We start from the raw sequence: 19,644 nt of genomic DNA on the forward strand, positions 1-19,644 counted from the left end.
TTGGGTCTTCTAATTACCATATGGGTCCATTGGACCATTTTAGAAACTAAGCTATATTTTGGATTCCCAGGTGGTTCAGTGGTAAAGAATACACCTGCCAATTCTGGAGACACAGGAGACACGGGTTCAATTCTTGGGTTGGGAAGATCCCCTGGAGGAGGAAATGGCAACCCACTCCAGTATTCTTGCTGGGAAAATCCCATGGACAGAGGGGCCTGGCAGGCTACAGTCTGGTTGGAAACGACTGAGCACACACGCATAAGCTACATTTTGAGGTCTTAGTGATCATATTTTTTCTCTATCATGAAACATCTCACGATATGAGAAAACAGGAATGACGGGAACACTAAGAAGATACCACAAGGGTGAAACAAATCATTGTGACAACATCTGTAACAAACTTCAGTTTTCACAAGCAGTACCCAAAGCATTGCATCATCTCTCAAAAAGTTATTTTGAAAGTTTCTATGTACGCTGTTGATTTGTTTTTAGCTTTTCTTGAGCACAGTTGAAAAGTTAGAATTTTTCATTTTGTTCACCTAGTGGCAAAAATGGAGAAGGCAATGGCACCCCACTCCAGTACTCTTGCCTGGGAGGCTGCAGCCCATGGGGTCGCGAAGAGCCGGACACGACTGAGCGACTTCACTTTCACTTTTCACTTTCATGCATTGGAGGAGGAAATGGCAACCCACTCCAGTATTCTTGCCTGGAGAATCCCAGGGACGGGGGAGCCTGGTGGGCTGCCGTCTATGAGGTCGCACAGAGTCGGACACGACTGACGCGACTTAGCAGCAGCAGTGGCAAAGAGGAGAAAACTGGCAAAAGAACAAATCTCACAACTGTCACATGAATTAAAAAATAAATGTGAGGAGACCCACAGCAAACTCTCTAATGACCACAGCAAAATTTATCATATAAGTGATCATATAAATTGATCATATAAACTGATCATAATCAATTTTTTATTATAGTTGATCATAATCTCAGAGTTTGCATCTTCAGATGACAATATTCACAGTGAAGTTACTCAAGCTCAGGGATCGATGCCTGGGAGAGCAAGATATGGTCTCACTGAGATATTGTTACCTCACTGGTTACCAGGATTTATTCTCTGCTCTGGCTGATAGTTGGGTGCTGTCTGCCCTCCTCACACCTTGGCGTCTGCCTCTCCCAAAGATGAATGCTGGGTAGTGGAAGATGGCATTCCCTGAGAGTAAAGACCATTATTTCAAAAAAAGAATACAAGTAGCTATCCTCCCTTCAAATAAGCTTGCGGGAATCAATAAGTGAAGAATGTTTCTAAGAGCAAAGAGAAATGTAGTATTTTCATCCAGCTAGTTACTCAACAGGAAGAACTATGTCACACAATATTATGCATGAACCTTACTCAACCATTTTGCTAAAAAGACATGTGACATTATTCTTTCGCCTCATATTTATGCACTAAATTTTACTTGATATATTTTCCATATCGATGCTGAAGGCAGGTGCACACAACAAGGCAACTGGAAAGAAATAGTTGATACAGAAATAAAAAACATTCATTAAGTTGATCATTTGGTATTTATAAATATAAAAATGAAAATTTTTGCAATTATGGAATAAAGATGATACATATATATGTGCCTACGTATGTGTGTAAATGTATACACACATCAAACATACACACACACATACAAATAAGTGTGTGTATCTTCAAATGCAGGAAAATAGGGAATAAATGAGTTTGCTATATCTAATAAAGTTATTTTTACTATTTCCTTATTCTTCTATAAACTATAAAATGATTCAAAAGACAAATAGACCACTTTGGACCCAGATGGTAAATTGTGATAATTATTTCTCCTGGTATATTAAGGATTTAAGGCCTCATGTGATTCTTATAATTTGACAACTTCTTCTAGTTGAAACCTGTAATGAATTAGGTGTGTCCATGAAATAAATTAGGTATGTCTGCCCCACCCTCCCATCACTAGCTCTGCAACCCAGGGTAACTCCAGCCCTGGCTTCCAGCCCTGAAGTCACAGGGCTGCCACCTTCTGAGATTGTGAACAATGAAGGCGATGGAGAGCATGAGGTACCACAACAGCCTTTCTTTCTGGCGCCGTCTGGGGCAGGACTTCCTGGCATTTTTATAGCCTCCAAATATTTGTGACAACAGGTGGTGCTCACATCTCTAAGTTATTAGAGTTCTGGCTACCAAGATGTCCCAAGTCAGGAAATCAAGTGGAGCCTGACAGAGCCGAAACACCCCTAGGGCTGGGACCACTGAGCCCATAGCCGCCCCCCTCAGGGGCCTACCCCAGCCCCCCAACCCCCCACCCCCCCCGCACTCCCAACCCCCGCCCCCGCCTCCCCACCCCCACCCGATCCACCCACAAGCTCTCCATAGAGATAAAGAAAACTGCAACTCAGACATTACATGCTCCTGAGTCACTTCCTGGGTAGCGGCTCTGAGCCTCTCTCCTGCCCCAGGCCCCAAATCCTGCATGAGCAAACGTCATTTTTTTCCACTCGGACCATCAAAACCACCACAATTTTCGGCTCCCGGCTAGATCTCTTACTGATCAGCTCCGAAGGAAGAGACACAGCAGCAGGTCTTCCTCCGTATAGAATAAAATCAGGAGAGAGAGTGTTCCTCTCCGCTCCTGATTTATGGGACCAGAACAGCAGGCGCTCCGCAGGCACTCGGCCCTGCCTTGCCCAACCCCCCTCTCTTCCTCCCGCCCCTTCCCCACCCCACGCCTACTCTGTTTCTTGCTGCTGTACCTAGCACAGGGTATAGGCTCAATAAATATTTACTGACTAAACAATCTTTCCATCCCCACAATGTGAGCCTGTTTAACAGAGTTTCTTTCCTGTTTTAAGTTTGCTACTGAAAAATGCATGCTGCCTTGCTCTTAAAGAACATATGCCTTTCTTTCTTCCTCTGAAGGGCACCCACCAAACCACAAGGAGAGGCCACGCTCTGGATCATAGCTGGGAAATCATAGATCTTTCTAGCAGCAGGGACTTGACTAAGAAACGGGTAATTCCTGTTCCTGAGGCTGACTGATATTTTTGCTTTGGCTTCTGATCAAGGGCTGACTAAGCAACAGAGAGGGATTTTGCCAAGAGCCAATTTGCTCACTGTGGAGCAAAGGGAGTTCTCTAGCCTGGGCTGGAAATGAGGAAAGGGTGGCTGAAGGAAGCCAACCAGAAACAAAGCAACATTACCAGCAGGCTCCAGAAATGCCTTACATCTAGAAAGAAACACGAGAATGCACCACTGCAGTTAACCCCTTTGATTCCATTTCATGTTTTATGTCTCAGCTAACTTGCTGATCACCAGACCTAAGAAGTGACTTGCTTTCTCTATCAAAAACTACTAACCCATGAAGGACAGTTTTACAACATATGTCAAAAATGCAAATGCTCCTATCCAGGAAACCATTGATACTACGTCCAAGAATTTCTCCTCAGTTATGCCTGTATGTGTACAGGATTTCTGGACATTTCTTAAGGAAGAAATGAAACCAGCTAACTGTCTTTAGGGCTTCCCTGGTGACTCAGATGGTAAAGAATCCACCTGCAATGTGGGAGACCTGGGTTCGATCCCTAGGTTGGGAAGATACCATGGAGGAGGCCATGGCAACCCACTCCAGTATCCTTGCCTAGAGAATCTCCATGGGCAGAGGAGCCTGGGGGGCTACAGTCCATGGGGTCACAAAGAGTTGGACATGACTGAGTGACTAAGCACATGCACACAACCAACTTTCAGTAAAATCCACTACTAGACATTTGATATTATATCTGTATTATAGAATGCTATGCAATCATTAAGAAGAATAAGATGGAAATATATGCACTGATATGAAAAGATGTCCAAAATAGATCGTTAAGTGAAAACAAAGTAAGTAGTGAATGATTATATATAGTGTGACACCTTATATGTAAATCAAACAAAATAATTAATGGAAAAAACCTCAAGAAACAAACTACAGAGGGTACCGGGTGTAGAAGGAACAAGGAGCTTTTGCTTTTCACTCTAAAGCATTATTGGAATTTTTAATAATAAGCCTGTATTTCTTTTTCTAATAATAACGATGAGTTTTAAGAGAAAAGATTAAGATGCATGAGAGGAACTACCCCATGTCCAAGGTAAGGAGCAGCGGCTGTGCTTTGCTGGAGCAGCTGTGAAGAGATACCCCACATCCAAGGTAAGAGAAACCCAAGTAAGACAGTAGGCGCTGAGAGAGGGCATCAGAGGGCAGACAGACTGAAACCACAATCACAGACAACTAGCCAATCTGATCACACAGACCACAGCCTTGTCTAACTCAGTGAAACTAAGCCATGCCGTGTGGGGCCACCCAAGATGGACGGCTCATGGTGGAGAGGTCTGACAGAACATGGTCCACTGGAGAAGGGAATGGCAAACCACTTCAGTACTCTTGCCTTGAGAACCCCATGAACAGTATGAAAAGCCAAAAAGATAGGACACTGAAAAGTGAACTCCCCAGGTCGGTAGGTGCCCAATATACTACTGGAGATCAGTGGAGAAATAAGTCCAGAAAGAATGAAGGGATGGAGCCAAAGCAAAAACAACACCCAGTTGTGGATGGGGCTGGTGATAGAAGCAAGGTCCAATGCTGTAAAGAGCAATGTTGCATAGGAACCTGGAATGTTAGGTCCATGAATCAAGGCAAACTGGAAGTAGTCAAACAGGAGATGGCAAGAGTCAACATCGACATTCTAGGCATCAGTGAACTAAGATGGACTGGAATGGGTGAATTTAACACAGATGACCATTATATCTACTACTGTGGGCAAGAATCCCTTAGAAGAAATGGAGTAGCCATCATAGTCAACAAAAGAGTTCAAAATACAGTACTTGGATGCAATCTCAAAAACGACAGAATGATCTCTGTTCATTTCCAAGGCAAACCATTCCATATTATGGTAATCCAAGTCTATGCCCCAACCAGTAACACTGAAGAAGCTGAAGTTGAACGGTTCTATGAAGACCTACAAGATATTCTAGAACTAACACCAAAAAAAATGTCCTTTTCTTTATAGGGGACTGGAATGCAAAAGTAGGAAGTCAAGAAATACCTGGAGTAACAGGCAAATTTGGCCTTGGAGTACAGAATGAAGCAGGGCAAAGGCTAATAGAGTTCTGCCAAGGGAATGCACTGGTCATAGCAAACACCCTCTTCCAACAACATAAAAGAAGACTCTACACATGGACATCACCAGATGGTCAACACCGAAATCAGATTGGTTATATTCTTTGCAGCCAAAGATGGAGAAGCTCTAAACAGTCAGCAAAAACAAGACTGGGAGCTGACTGTCGCTCAGATCATGAACTCCTTTATTGCCAAATTCAGAATGAAATTGAAGAAAGTGGGGAAAACCACTAGACTATTCAGGTATGACCTAAATCAAATCCCTCATGACTATACGGTGGAAGCGAGAAATAGATTCAAGGGACTAGATCTGATAGACAGAGTGCCTGATAAACTATGGATGGAGGTTTGTGACACTGTACAGGAGACAGGGATCAAGACTATCTCCAAGAAAAAGAAATGCAAAAAAAGCAAAATGGCTCTCTCAGGAGGCCTTACAAATAGCTGGGAAAAGAAGAGAAGTGAAAACCAAAGGAGAAAAGGAAAGATATACCCATTTGAATGCAGAGTCCCAAAGAATAGCAAGGAGAGATAAGAAAGCCCTCCTCAGCGATCAATGCAAAGAAATAGAGGAAAACAACAGAATGGGGAAGACTAGAGATGTCTTCAAGAAAATTAGAGATACCAAGGGAAACTTTCATGCAAAGATGGGCTCAATAAAGGACAGAAATGGTATGGACCTAACAGAAGCAGAAGATATTAAGAAGAGGTGGCAAGAATACACAGAAGAACTGTACAAAAAAGATCTCCAAGACCCAGATAATCATGATGGTGTGATCACTCACACTCACCTAGAGCCAGACATCCTGGAATGTGAAGTCAAGTGGGCCTTAGGAAGCATCTCTACAAACAAAGCTAGTGGAAGTGATGGAATTCCAATTCAGCTATTTCAGATCCTAAAAGATGATGCTGTGAAAGTGCTGCACTCAATACATCAGCAAATTTGGAAAACTCAGCAGTGGCCACAGGACTGGAAAAGGTCAGTTTTCATTCCAATCCCAAAGAAAGGCAATGCCAAAGAATGCTCAAACTATCACACAATTGCACTCATCTCACACGCTAGTAAAGTAATGCTCAAAATTCTCCAAGCCAGGCTTCAGCAATACGTGAACCGTGAACTTCCAGATGTTCAAGCTGGTTTTAGAAAAGGCAGAGGAACCAGAGATCAAACTGCAAACATCCACTCGATCATCGAAAAAGCAAGAGAGTTCCATAAAAACATCTATTTCTGCTTTATTGACTATGCCAAAGCCTTTGACTGTGTGGATCACAATAAACTGGAAAATTCTAAAAGAGATGGGAATACCAGACCACCTGACCTGCCTCTTGAGAAACCTGTATGCAGGTCAGGAAGCAACAGTTAGAACTGGACATGGAACAACAGACTGGTTCCAAATAGGAAAAGGAGTATGTCAAGGCTGTATATTGTCACCCTGCTTATTTAACTTATATGCAGAGTACATCATGAGAAACGCTGGGCTGGAAGAAGCACAAGCTGGAATCAAGATTGCTGAGAGAAATATCAATAACCTCAGATATGCAGGTGACATCACCTTTATGGCAGATAGTGAAGAAGAACTAAAGAGCCTCTTGATGAAAGTGAAAGAGGAGAGTGAAAAAGTTGGTTTGAAGCTCAACATTCAGAAAACTAAGATCATGGCATCTGGTCCCATCACTTCATGGCAAATAGATGGGGAAACAGTGGAAACAGTGGCTGACTTTATTTTTTTCGGCTCCAAAATCACTGGACGGTGATTGCAGCCTTGAAATTAAAAGACGCTTACTCCTTGGAAGGAAAGTTATGACCAACCTAAACAGCATATTAAAAAGCAGAGACATTACTTTGCCAACAAAGGTCTGTCTCGTCAAGGCTATGGTTTTTCCAGTAGTCATGTATGGATGTAAGAGTTGGACTGTGCAGAAAGCTGAGGGCCGAAGAATTGATGCTTTTGAACTGTGGTGTTGGAGAAGACTTGAGAGTCCCTTGGACTGCAAGGAGATCCAACCAGTCCATCCTAAAGGAGATAAGTCCTGAGGTCCTGGGTGTTCATTGGAAGGACTGATATTGAAGCTGAAACTCCAATACTTTGGCCACCTGATGTGAAGAGCTGACTCATTTGAAAAGACCCTGATGCTGGGAAAGATTGAGGGCAGGAGGAGAAAGGGACAACAGAGGATGAGATGGTTGGATGGCATCACCAACTCAATGGACATGGGTTTGGGTAGACTCCGGGAGTTGGTGATGGACAGGGAGGCCTGGTGTGCTGCGATTCATGGGGTCACAAAGAGTCGGACACGACTGAGCAACTGAACTGAACTGAACTGATATAGACATATACACAATGTCTAAGGAAAATATCATAATGTGTTGAAGCACTTGATCTGACAAGTTTATAGAGGGCTGGATTCACTATCACACAAGAAAAATATAAGATATGCAGACACTATATGCATTCACTCTTTCATCTGCTCGTTTACATATTCAAGGCCAAAACTGAACTAAATGTTAATTAAAAAAAAAAAACAGCAACAATTAAGATATGGCCTCCTCTTCAAGGAGATTATAATCTCAACAGGAAGAGATGTACATGTAGATAAATAACTGACAGCCTGCAACTGTCAAGGACATCAGGGTACTGTGGAGACAGTGGTCAGCCCTACTGGATGGGGAGAGGATAGGAGAGATCAGCAGGAGTACCTTCAGAAAGAAAGGGCTGCTCTGCTGAGTCCTACGTTGAGTAAGTATTTGCAGTAAAGCCAGAAGACCTAGTTCTAAGCCTGCCTCTGTTCTCACCGGTCCCTGCAACCCCTCTGAGCTTCAGGGTCTTCAGCTCTAATGGACTCAGCTCCAAGATTCCAACCCAGAGAAAATCATTCATTCACCCAACAAATACTTACTGAATATGGTTCAAATAACAGAAACCTTTGAAATAATAAGAACCCAGAGAGACCAAAGTCATAGGGATGTCCCATCTTATAATTCAGGCAGCAACTGAAGTTACCACCACATTTGATCAGTGGAGGAGAAAGAGGAGAAATTCTCTCCTCTGAAATCTAGAAGTTGTTTTTCTGCCCAAGGCTCAGATGTTCTGCATAAGTTCAACTGTTGCCAGGTTGCAGGGCAAAGGAGGTGCAGAGAGAGGAAAGCCAGTTCTAAGAACAAGCCACTTTAGTAGACACTGCAAAATAGACTCAACAGAGAGGCTACACCTCCTATGTTTCAGCAATATTTAAGTCTGCAACTGCAAATTAGTTGGTGAAGATAATGCTTGAAGTCTGAACTTTAAGAAATTGTCAACACATTCTAAGATTTCACAGTAAGAGCTTTGAATATCAGGGAGGGATCGATGTGGATCACGTGATCGGGGCAGCGAGGCAAAGAGTAGGTACATAAAAGTTCAGGGAACTAAGCAAACTCAAGACTACAAAGTAGAAGATCAAGACAGCAAGTATTCCTTTAACCACACCTACTTAAGTTTAGTCAGATTCCTAAGAGAGACAGAATTTGTTACCATCAAAATCACACCATATTACTCTATTACTTATATATTTATGATTGAGTTAACATTTTTAAAACTGTATATGTAAAGGAAAATATAGACAGAATACTCTTTGACATAAATTGCAGCAAGATCTTTCCTGACCCACCTCCTAGAGCAACAAAAATAAAAACAAAAATAAACAAATGAGAACTAATTAAACTTAAAAGCTTTGCACAGCAAAGGAAATCAGAAACAAGATGAAAAGACAACTCTCATAATGAAAATATTTGCAAATTAAGCAACTGACAAACGATTAATCTCCAAAACATAGAAGCAGCTCAATATCAGAAAAACAAACAACTCAATCAAAAAATGGGTGGAAAACCTAAGTAGACATTTCTCCAAAGACATACAGATAGCCAATAAACATATGAAAAGATGATCAATAGCACTAATTATTAAAGAAATGCAAATCAAAATTACAATGAAATATCACCTCAGATGGGTCAGAATGGCCATTATCAAAAAAATCTACAAGCAATAAATGCTTAAGAGGGTGTGGAGAAAAGGGAACCCCTCATGTACTGTTGGTGGGAGTGTAAATTAACACAGCCACTATGGAAAACAGTATGGATGTTCCTTAAAAAACTAAATATAGAACTACCACATGACCCAGCAATCTCACTACTGGGCATATACTCAGAGAAAACCATAATTGAAAAAGATACATATACTCCAGTGTTCACAGCAGCACTATTTACAATAGCCAGGACGTGGAAGTAACTTAATGTCCATCAACAGAGGAATGGATAAAGAAGATGTGGTATATATACACACAATGAAATATTACTCAACTATAAAAAGGAATGAAATTGGGTCAGTTGTACAGATATGGATGGACCTAGAGAGTATCATACAGAGTGAAGTAAGTCAGAAAGAGAAAAACAAATATCATATAAGGGGATGATATCATATCATATCACGTTATATCATATCATTTAACAAATAACATATAAGGGGAATCTAGAAAGATGGTATAGATGATCTCATTTGCAAAGCAGAAATAGAGACAGATGTAAAGAGCACATATACAGATACCAAAGGGGAAAAGGCAGGTGAGAGGAAGTGGTAGATTGGGATTGACACATATACCTATTGATACTATGTATAAATTATTTAGAGAATTAATGAGAACATACTGTCTAGAATAGGGAACTCTACTTAATGCACTGTAGTGACCTGAATGGGAAGGAAGTCCAAAAGGGAGGGGATATATGTATATGAGTGGCTGAGTCATTTTGCTGTACAGTAGAAACTAACAACATTGTAAAGCAAATATACTCCAATAAAAATTAATTAAAAAAATGTATATAGGGTTTTCTAAAGTGTGAGTTCAGTCATTCTTATCTTCAGTTAAAGCAAATAAATAAGTCCCTGTGGGGAATATTTACTTGAGTTGAGTGGGCCCTTCTGACAGCAACTTAAGACCCTGGTTCCTAGAACAAGAAAAACATGTAAGAAGATTCCTTAGTAAGGCTTACTCCTTCCAGAATGGGCCACGTTTTAAATAGAAAGGGAGCAGATATTCATCATGATTATTTTCCTTGGATCCTGAGCATCCCAATCACAATCAGCCATCTTCCACTGCAATTTCTTGAGGGAGATGGGCAAAGTCACTGTTATAAAGCATGAACCCCCAAATCCCATATAGAAACCCCAGAGAGTGAATAAGTTGAGCTAAACAATAAAATTCCTTTCAGGCTTTAAATCTTTCCTCACTTTAAGCCTTGCCCTTGATATCTAACCAATTCATTGACAAAAAGAGTAAGACACCAGAGAAAGCACTAAGGAAATACTATTATTTCTACAGTGGCACCCCAGTTCTAGTTGTCTATTGCTGATAACAAACAACTCCAAAACTTGGTGGCTTATAAAACAGCCCTCCTTTGCTTCACATGGTGTTAGCGAGGCAGTCTGACTGAGGCAAGAGGATCCATTTCCAAGATAACTCACTCACATGCTGGCTACTTAGTGCTGGCTGGTGGGTCCTCTGCACATGGATCTGTCCATGAGGCAGCCTGGGCTTCTTCACAGTATGGCGGCTGGGTTCCTTGAGTGAGCATCCCAAAACAGAAGCAGGTGAACTCCACGTCACCTTTTAACATCAAGTCTCAGAAGTCAAAGAAGGTCAAGCACCAAAGAAACAATGCTTTCAAACTGTGGTGCTGGAGAAGACTCTCGAGAGTCCCTTGGACAGCAAGGGGATCAAACCAAGCATTCCTAAAGGAAATCAACCCTGACTATTCTTTGGGAGGACTGAAGCTGAAGCTCCAATACTTTGGCCACCTGATGAGAAGAGCTGAATCATTGGGAAAGACCCTGATGCTGGGAAAGATTGAAGGCAAAAGGAGGAAAGGGTGGCAGAGGACGAGATGGTTGGATGGCATCACTGACTCAATGGACCTGTGTTTGAGCAAACTTAGGGAGACAGCAAAGGACAGGGAAGCCTACTGTGCTGCAGTTCACGGGGTTACAAAGAGTCGGACATGACTTAGCTACTGAAAAACAACAACAACAACTCAGAAATATATAGAGTCACTTCCAAAGTAGTCACCACACACTCTCCCAGGTTCAAGGAGAGAAAATAAAGATTCTACCTCTTTTTTTAAATTTATTTTTTAATTGAAGGAAAATTTCTTTACAATGATGTATTGGTTTCTGCCATATAACAACAAAAATCAGCCATAATTATGTCTCCTCCCTCTTGAGCTTCCCTCCCCACCCCACCCCAGGTCATCACAGAATGTCAGGGGAACTACAGAGAAAAAGGAAAAGATCCTACCTCTTGATGGGAGGAGTGTCAGAGTCACATTGTAAGAAGAGCTTGTGGGAGGGCAAATAGTGTTATGGCCATTTTTGGAAAATACAATCTCCCAACACAGCCACACAGCACCCATTCCATCCCTAAACAATTTGTCTCAGCTAAGTGAGGTAATTCCATCCCTTTGGCCATCTATTTGTACAGGGATAGACTGGCCCAACCCATTTGGGGCAATGAGATTTAAGAGAGCCCTGTCCAGAGTTTCTGGAAAAGAGAAGCAAGTTTCTTCCTGAGGTGTGACCAAGGAAATGCATACCCTGTATGTTTCACCTAGGATTACAATGGTAATGTGGATCATGGGGTAAAACAATAGAAGAATCTCATCCCTTTTTACATCACTAAGCTGTTGAATCAGTCAGCCCTGGAGCCTCTTCTGCTCCAGGAACCTCCTGTTATAAAGACAAAAAATAATTTCATGGTTCTTTAAACTGTCTTAAGTCAACTTCCTGTTATCTTCACCCCTAAAGCACCCTAACTCATACATTTTCTCTCTAAAGCCTGGGAACAGAGCTGAACTAACCTGCCCACTCTTAGGCCTTCCAAGAGCTGGAGGGTAGGGGTATGGGATTCAGGGAAAGATGAAACAGAAGGAAGTCTCACTACACAAAAATGTCAAACCATTGAAGGCAGACCAAAAGAACTTTTAAATTCTTCATTTGTCACATAAAAGCCCTCCTGCCTACTACTAACCCATCACACCATGTCCTAGACCCAGAGTATTAGTAGAGGAAGGACTCAGTGCCATTTAGTGTGAGTGGGTTGTGCCCACCCTGAAATGGAATCACAGTAGACCTGGTCCTCAAGAAGTCGACAGTGTAACAGGAAAAAAAAAAGTGGCACATACTTAAATAGCTATAATTCAAGATAGGCTATAACACACACCACAGAAAAGTGCAGATAAAGGGTGATGTAGATCAATGAAGAGACAGATCCTTTTTAGTTGGAAGATACAAGTAATAGGCTTCCTGGAGAAGGTTCTTTATGAGTTAAGTCTTCATACAGGTAGAATTTGGACATAAGACAGAGGAAAACATTCCAGACTAAAGGAAGGGAACACAAGAAAAAAAATCATTAAGTGGGAAATTGTGGGGCTCCTAAAGACTGGAAGATATTCACACTGTGACGGAACACTGACCAATCAGGACAGTGGCCAGGCTACCAGGATGGAGCAAGTCCCAGAGACCCTCACTACTCCATGTATGAATTCTTAAGTTACTTGATTATGGGAATCATGTGGCCCAGGAGAGGGACAAGTGGCTGGGGCTTCAGGTGAGTGGCACTCAGGGATTCAGGCAAGAAGAGAGGAGATTCAGCAACTGGTAGAAAAGAACACCAATATTTTAACAACTAGTGTGAATGAACCAGTGAGAAATGGTTAGAGGATCAACCCTGCCTACAGACAATAGTGAAAATTCCCACTTGACCAGAGTTTGCAGTGAATGAAAGGAAATAATGAAAAAAACAACTGGAATTAGAATTTCATCTTGAATTCGAAGATGAAAAGTTTGGACAAAAAACTGAACAGTACAAATTCACTGAGACTATTTTGATGACACATTCAGATCACAATGGATCAGACATGGATCTGATATGGTGTGGCCTCCTAGGAGTAGAAATGTAACATACATGCAACAATTTCCTGTGGGACATTGTGAAAGAGAAAATCTCTCAAGTCCTGCTAACAGCAGTTGTGTTGCAGGAAGGGGGACCCCTTCCAGGGCCCAAAACTGGGCTCTTGTCTAACACTTGGAAATGAATTGTCTGAGGAGACACATGTGCTGACAAAGCAAGAGATTTTATTGGGAAAGGGCACCCAGGTGGAGAGCAGTAGGGTAAGGGAACCCAGGAGAACAGCTCTGCCTGTGGCTCGCAGTCTCGGGTTTTATGGTGATAGGATTAGTTTCCGGGTTGTCTTTAGCCAATCATTCTGACTCAGAGTCCTTCCTGGTGGTGCACGCCTTGTTCAGCCAAGATGGATGCCAGAAAGAAGAATACTGGGAAGTGATCAGACATGTGTCTCCTTTTGACCTTTCCTGAACTCTTCCGGTTGGTGGTGGCTTATTAGTTCTGTGTTCCTTACCAGGATCTCCTGTGGTAAAACAACTCATGCAAATGGTGAGCGGCCAGGGTGAGCGGTTTCCATCAGTGTGCTTCCCCTAACAGTTGGAGACTAAAAGCAAATATGTGGAGGGCTTCAGTGGTTTTCAGCCACCAGTCTAGAAGAATGTGAAGGAAAGCGTAGATGTGTGCAGACAATGGAAGAAGGCAGTGAACTTCCACCAGCTTGCACAGAACTCCATCTCTGCTCTGATGATGCCATTACAGCAGTACAAGTGAGGGAGTTAGTGAGGGCCAGCAATCAGAGGCAACAGGAAATGAGAAGAGGGAAGGGCTTGAATGATAACAATAGTAACACCCACGATCTGCAAAGCAGAGCCTAGAAGCACACTTTCATTTACTCCATGTAGCAATTAACACTGGTATAACACAGCACCATTTGAAGAGCCCTTTTATGTTTATTATCTCCATAACTGTCATCTGCATTTTATATATGAGAAAACTGAAGCTCAGAAACAAACAAACAAAAAAGTTTATCAAGGGAGAGGGCTAAAACTCAAACTCAGGCCTTTAGATTCTTTGTCCAGCATTTCCATATACACCACAGTGGCCTCAGAGATTGTAGGGTCATTCCTTAATATTGTAAATGTGGCCTCAGTGCTCTGGGCAGGAGCTGTTGATTATGGGAGAAATCAAAGGATCTCCCCTGACAGTTCTTACCTTCAAGAGGTAAATCTTCTAGCCTAGGACTTAAATTGGAAGAGCCTCATCCAAGAGACTGAGGGCACACCTTCTGATGCAGATGGCTCAGTTTTAAGAAGGATCCCACTCCTGTTTTATTAATCAAATTCAATATGAGGATCCTCAAAGGCAGGAGCCATGACTTTTTTTATCTTTGTATCCTCAGATCCTAGCAGAGGGCCTGGTATTCAATAATAATTTATATAAATTTAAGACCCTTAAGAAAAATAGATAGAAATCCTTCCCCAGAAAGAAAAACAAAGAGTTAGTAATTCTTGGGACAATTATTTACCATTGTCCTGAATGTTAAATTACACAGAATTAAACCAAACTCAGCCCCTACTCTGCAATCATACTATTCATTCAATCCCATGAACACTCACCAGTTGTTACTACGTGCAAATGGCTATGAATGACACAAGGATGAGCATGATACATCCATAATTTCAAGGAACTCACATGCTATCAGAAAAAAATATATTAACATAAAACCCTTTAATATACAGCAGAATATTACATTCCTCCTCTCACAAGAAAATAAATTACAAAATATTATGGGAGGATAAAAGTGAGTGGTTGAAATCAGAAAATCTTCATGAAGGAGGAGCTTCACTGAAGGAGCCTAGAATTTCATCAGAGAGAACTGAAACTAAGGATGTTTCAAAAGCAGAGAAAGCTTGAGCAACAGCCAAAGAAGAGAACCTTTGGGTGGTAAACAGTGGTTTCATTTGCTAAAGCATAGAGCGTGTAAAGGAAAGCGGTAGATGACACTTTGAGACCCTTTTCTACAGTCTGTCAGTGTCAGTGAAACAGGTATACCTGTTTCACATCAGACATCATAACCGGCTTCACACCTTGCTCTCCACTGTAGCGCCTCTCACCGTCCTGGATGAGCTCAGCACTGACAAGGCTCATCCACCCAGCCCCCTACCCTCATAGCTTCTTGACCTTCCTTCCTGCTCACTCCAAACACACTGCAGTCAGTATAAGGCCCTAAGCCATGCTTGGATTTTGCTATCATAAGAGCTCTACCCACAAATTACTAGACTCATTGGAAGTTAATGTTATACCAATAACTTCTATGGGCTTCCCAGATGGCTCTGTGGGTAAAGAATCCACCTGCAATGCAGCAGACTCAGGAGATGGATGCTGCTTGGATCCTTTAGTCGGTAAGATTCCCTGGAGGAGGGCATGGCAACCCACTCCAGTATTCTTGCCTGGAGAATCCCGCGGACAGAGGAGCCTGGCTGGCTACAGTCCATAGGGTCGCAAAGAGTTGGACACAACTGAGCACGCACTCAGTAACTTCTTACATCCCCAGCTCTCTCCATCCCTCTTTTCCATGTAACTTGTCCTTTGATTTTACGGAGAAATTTTTTGTGCCCACCGACCTTCCATGTCCTTGTTCCCTTCTTTTTCTTCCTGTACTCAATGCCCGATCAAGTGGATTATTTTCTCACCCACACCCTCAACTCCTTCACTGCCTTATCCTTTTGTTACACCCATTCTGTAAAACTTTAACTCTAAATCCATTTCACAACCCTCTCTTGGATGTGATGAGTAGAGTTCTAACACACCAGGAGAAAGCCATACAGCCACATAATCACAACCATGGGTATTAGAGTCACTGCAAAATTATAACTTCCTAAGCTTTGTACCACTCTACCATCTGAGTCAGCTCCTGTTATCATCTCCCTCTGAGACTATTGAGAACTTCCTCAAGTCTCCTACTCAAGAACCTACTCAAGGATGTCCTATGGCCACTGTCAAGGATGTCCTTACCTCCCACTTCATGTGCCAACAAGGTTATCCGGAAAGATAACCCTCCGCCGCCCTCCTAAAGCTATGGTCCTTCTATAGCCTCACTCCTCATTTGCCCCCTTTTCCACTCTGTGGAGTAATTCATCTGCCATAGCTCCTCTGAGACCCTGCTCTATCATTTGTATCCTCTCAACCTTGTACATCTGCCTTCTCATTCTGGCAACTCCTTCTGCACAGCCTGTGAACTCACTCAAGGTGTTTATGCTTTCAAATCCTCCCTTGGTTTGAGATCCCTTTTGGCCACACTCCACTTCTCCTCCCTTCTTAGTCAACCTTCTCAAGTAGGTAATCCATACTCCCTGTCCCCACTCTTCATCTCCCATTCATTCCTCAGTCCACAGCACTTGCGTTTCCCCTCCCCCTACACTAAAATTGCTCTGGCAAAGGTCTGCAAGGATATAAATGCCCAATCCACTGGACACATCTCAACCTTCATTGTACTCTGTCTCTCTGAAGACTTTCACCTTGCTGACCACCCTCTCCATCTTGAAAGTCTCTCTCCCACGGACTTGACGACACCAGAGAAGGCTCTGAGTCGCCTCCGCAGTCATTTCTCTTTTCTGTCCTATGGTGGATCATCTTCTTCCTTATTCTGTAAGTATTGGTTAAAGTCACAAAAGCTAGGTTGAGCACCATCAGAACGGAGACTTCACCTGCCTTGTTCACCATTGTAGCGGCAGTGCTCAGGACAGCTCTGCACACTGTAAGGGGAGACCCTCCTTACATAACTGCCTGATGCATGTGCTCAATGCCAGGAACACTGTAGTAAGTAGGATACTGGCTCTGCCCTCAAGTAGCTTGCTGTCTAGTGAGGAACATAAGTAAACAGAAAATGACAGTAGAGTATGGTAAGAGTTATGACACGAGGAGCTACGGGAGAACATATAATGGATACAGGACATCTTGAATTCCTCCAGCTTTGAATTGTGACAACACATGTGAAGTTGTGTCTACGAGTGAATCTCATTAGAAACTCAGCACCCCAGACGTTTACGGGAGGCTGGTCACATAGGCATACTCTCCCCGTGTGTGTGCTCAGTCACTCAGTCGTGTCCAGCTCTTTGTGACCCCCATGGACTGTAGCCCACCAAGCTCCTTTGTCCATGGAATTCTTCAGGCAAGAATACTGGAGTGGGTTGCCATTTCCTACTCCAGAGGACCTTCCTGACCCAGGTATTGAACCCGCATCTCCTGCTCTCACTAGCATGTACCAAAAAACTCCATACTCCCAGAAGGAAAGCAGGTGCTTGGCATAAACTACATTGTTTGTACCAACAGTTTAGGCATAATGAGGGAACAGATGGAAACTCTCCTGAAATCCAAGTTCCAAGATGCCAGCCAAAATCCAGCCTTGAAAGCAGGCCTTTCCAAGAAGAGCAGTCTTGGGCTGTTTTGTTAGCTTTTTCTCTTTCTTTTCTTTTTTTTCCATAGATACCTAGCACTCTGTTAGAGAAAGAGGAATGCTTAGGGAAGATGGTTTCTAAGTTGTATGAAGGATAGATAATGCTATGGACTTAATTGTGTCTGTCCCCATATACAAAAAAAATTCCATATGTTAAAGCCCTAACCCCAAATTTGATTGTATTTAGAGACAGGGTCTTTAGGAGGTAATTACAGTCAAATGATTAAATGCTTAAATGTCATAAAAGGGGAGCCCTAATTCAGTAGGCCTGTGGCCTTATAAGAAAATGAAGAGAGAGAACTCTCTCTCTCCACCATGTGAAGGCTCAGTGAGAAAGCAGCCATCTGCAAGCCAGGAAAAGAGTTGATCAGGAACTGAATCAACTAGTACCTTGATCTTGGACTTCCAGCCTCCAGAACTGTGAGAAAATAAATTTCTGTTTAAGCCACTCAGTCTGTAGTAGTTTGTCGTCAACAAGCCAACTAAGGTGAGAAAAAGACTATTGCAGACAGACAGATAGATGTGCAAAGTTCCTGAGGTGAGACAGAGAGATTTGAAGAGCAGGTAAGTAAATATGACTGTTCCCAATCCTATTCTCTCCTAGGGTGATTTCACCCCTTTTCAAAACCCCCCGCATCTAAGCAGAGGCCAAGTTCGATTGCCTTTGCCTTCTCAGTACCTGGCAATTCCCTGCCCCATCTCCATGGCCATCTCGCCTTGATTACTGCAGCTGTATCTTTATATGTTTCTTGCCTATAGTCTCTCTCCTCTCAGTACATTTTCTATACTTCCCAAAAGATGAAGTGGATCAAGTCACTCTCCTGCTTTAAAATCAGCAGTGGTTCTTGATAGATAAACTTCAGGATACAATCCAAATTTCCAAGCATAGCCCTTAGTGATCTGACCCTTTTCTCTCCAGGCTCAATCCCATAGCTCTGGCCTCACATTTACCATTGCCCCATACACACGATTCAAATGGTGTAACTCAGACATTAGCTCCTGTGTATGTATTGCTGGTTTGATCACGATTGCATTTTTTATTGTGGTTGAATATATATAACTCAAAATTTACCATCTTAACTATTTTTTAGTACATGGTTCTATAGAAGTAAGCACAGATGACCCTCAAACAATGTGGAGGTTAGGTTTCAACCCTCTATCAGTCGAAAATCTGAATATAACTTATTGGTCCCCTGTATCTGCACTTTCTCCTATATCCATGGCTCTACATTCAAGGATCCAGCCAACCACAGATCATATAATATTGCAGTATTTACTACTGAAGAAGTCCCACATATAGGTAGATCTGCACAGCTGAAATCCTCATTGTTAGGTGGTCTATTGTATATTCATATTGTTGTGCAACCAGTCTCCAGAACTCTTTTCATGTTGGCAAAACATAAACTCTATATCCATTAATGGCAACTCCTTTCTTCCCTCCCTCCAGCCTTTGTCATTCTACTTTATCTCTTTGAATTTGATTATTCTAGATACCTAGAGCTTCCCTGGTAGCTCAGCTGATAAAGAATTCGCCTGCAGTGCAGGAGACCCCAGTTCGATTCCTGGGTTGGGAAGATCCCCTGGAGAAGGGACAGGCTACCTACTCCAGTATTCTTAGGCTTGCCTGGTGGCTCAGCTGGTAAAGAATCTACCTGCAATGCAGGAGACCTGGGTCCGATCCTGGGTTGCGAAGATCCCCTGGAGGGCATGACAGCCACTCCGGTATTCTTACCTGGAGAATCCCAGGGACAGAGGTGCCTGGCCGGCTACAATCTATAAGATCGTAAAGAGTTGGACACAACTGAACAGCTAAGTATACACAAAGCCCAGGACTATCAACCCACATGCAGGTACTGAGAATACGCATATGCTTCACCCCTGCTACTTAACAAAAAAGTTATTTATTTATTCATTTATTTATTTGGCTGCACCAGGTCTTAGTTGGGGCATGCAGGATCTTCGATCTTCATTGCAGTGTGGGGGATCTCTAGCTGCAGGATGCAAAATCTTTCCGTTGTGACACGTGGAATCTAGTTCCCTGACCAGGGATTGAACCCGGGCCCCCTGCATTGGTAGCATGGAGTCTTAGCT

The 19,644-nt window shown here is 42.6% G+C and overlaps 1 long non-coding RNA gene across 1 annotated transcript in view; it reads right to left on the reverse strand.

Moving 5' to 3' along the window:
• LOC145506368 (uncharacterized) overlaps positions 1-19,644 on the reverse strand; it is a 62,213-nt gene that overhangs the window by 7,505 nt on the left and 35,064 nt on the right. The gene's annotated exons all lie outside the window — the stretch shown is intronic.

The sequence above is a fragment of the Giraffa tippelskirchi genome, chromosome 5, assembly GCF_054371585.1.
Source record: "Giraffa tippelskirchi isolate mGirTip1 chromosome 5, T2T-mGirTip1v1.2.pri, whole genome shotgun sequence".
Classification (NCBI taxonomy): Eukaryota; Metazoa; Chordata; class Mammalia; order Artiodactyla; family Giraffidae; genus Giraffa; species Giraffa tippelskirchi.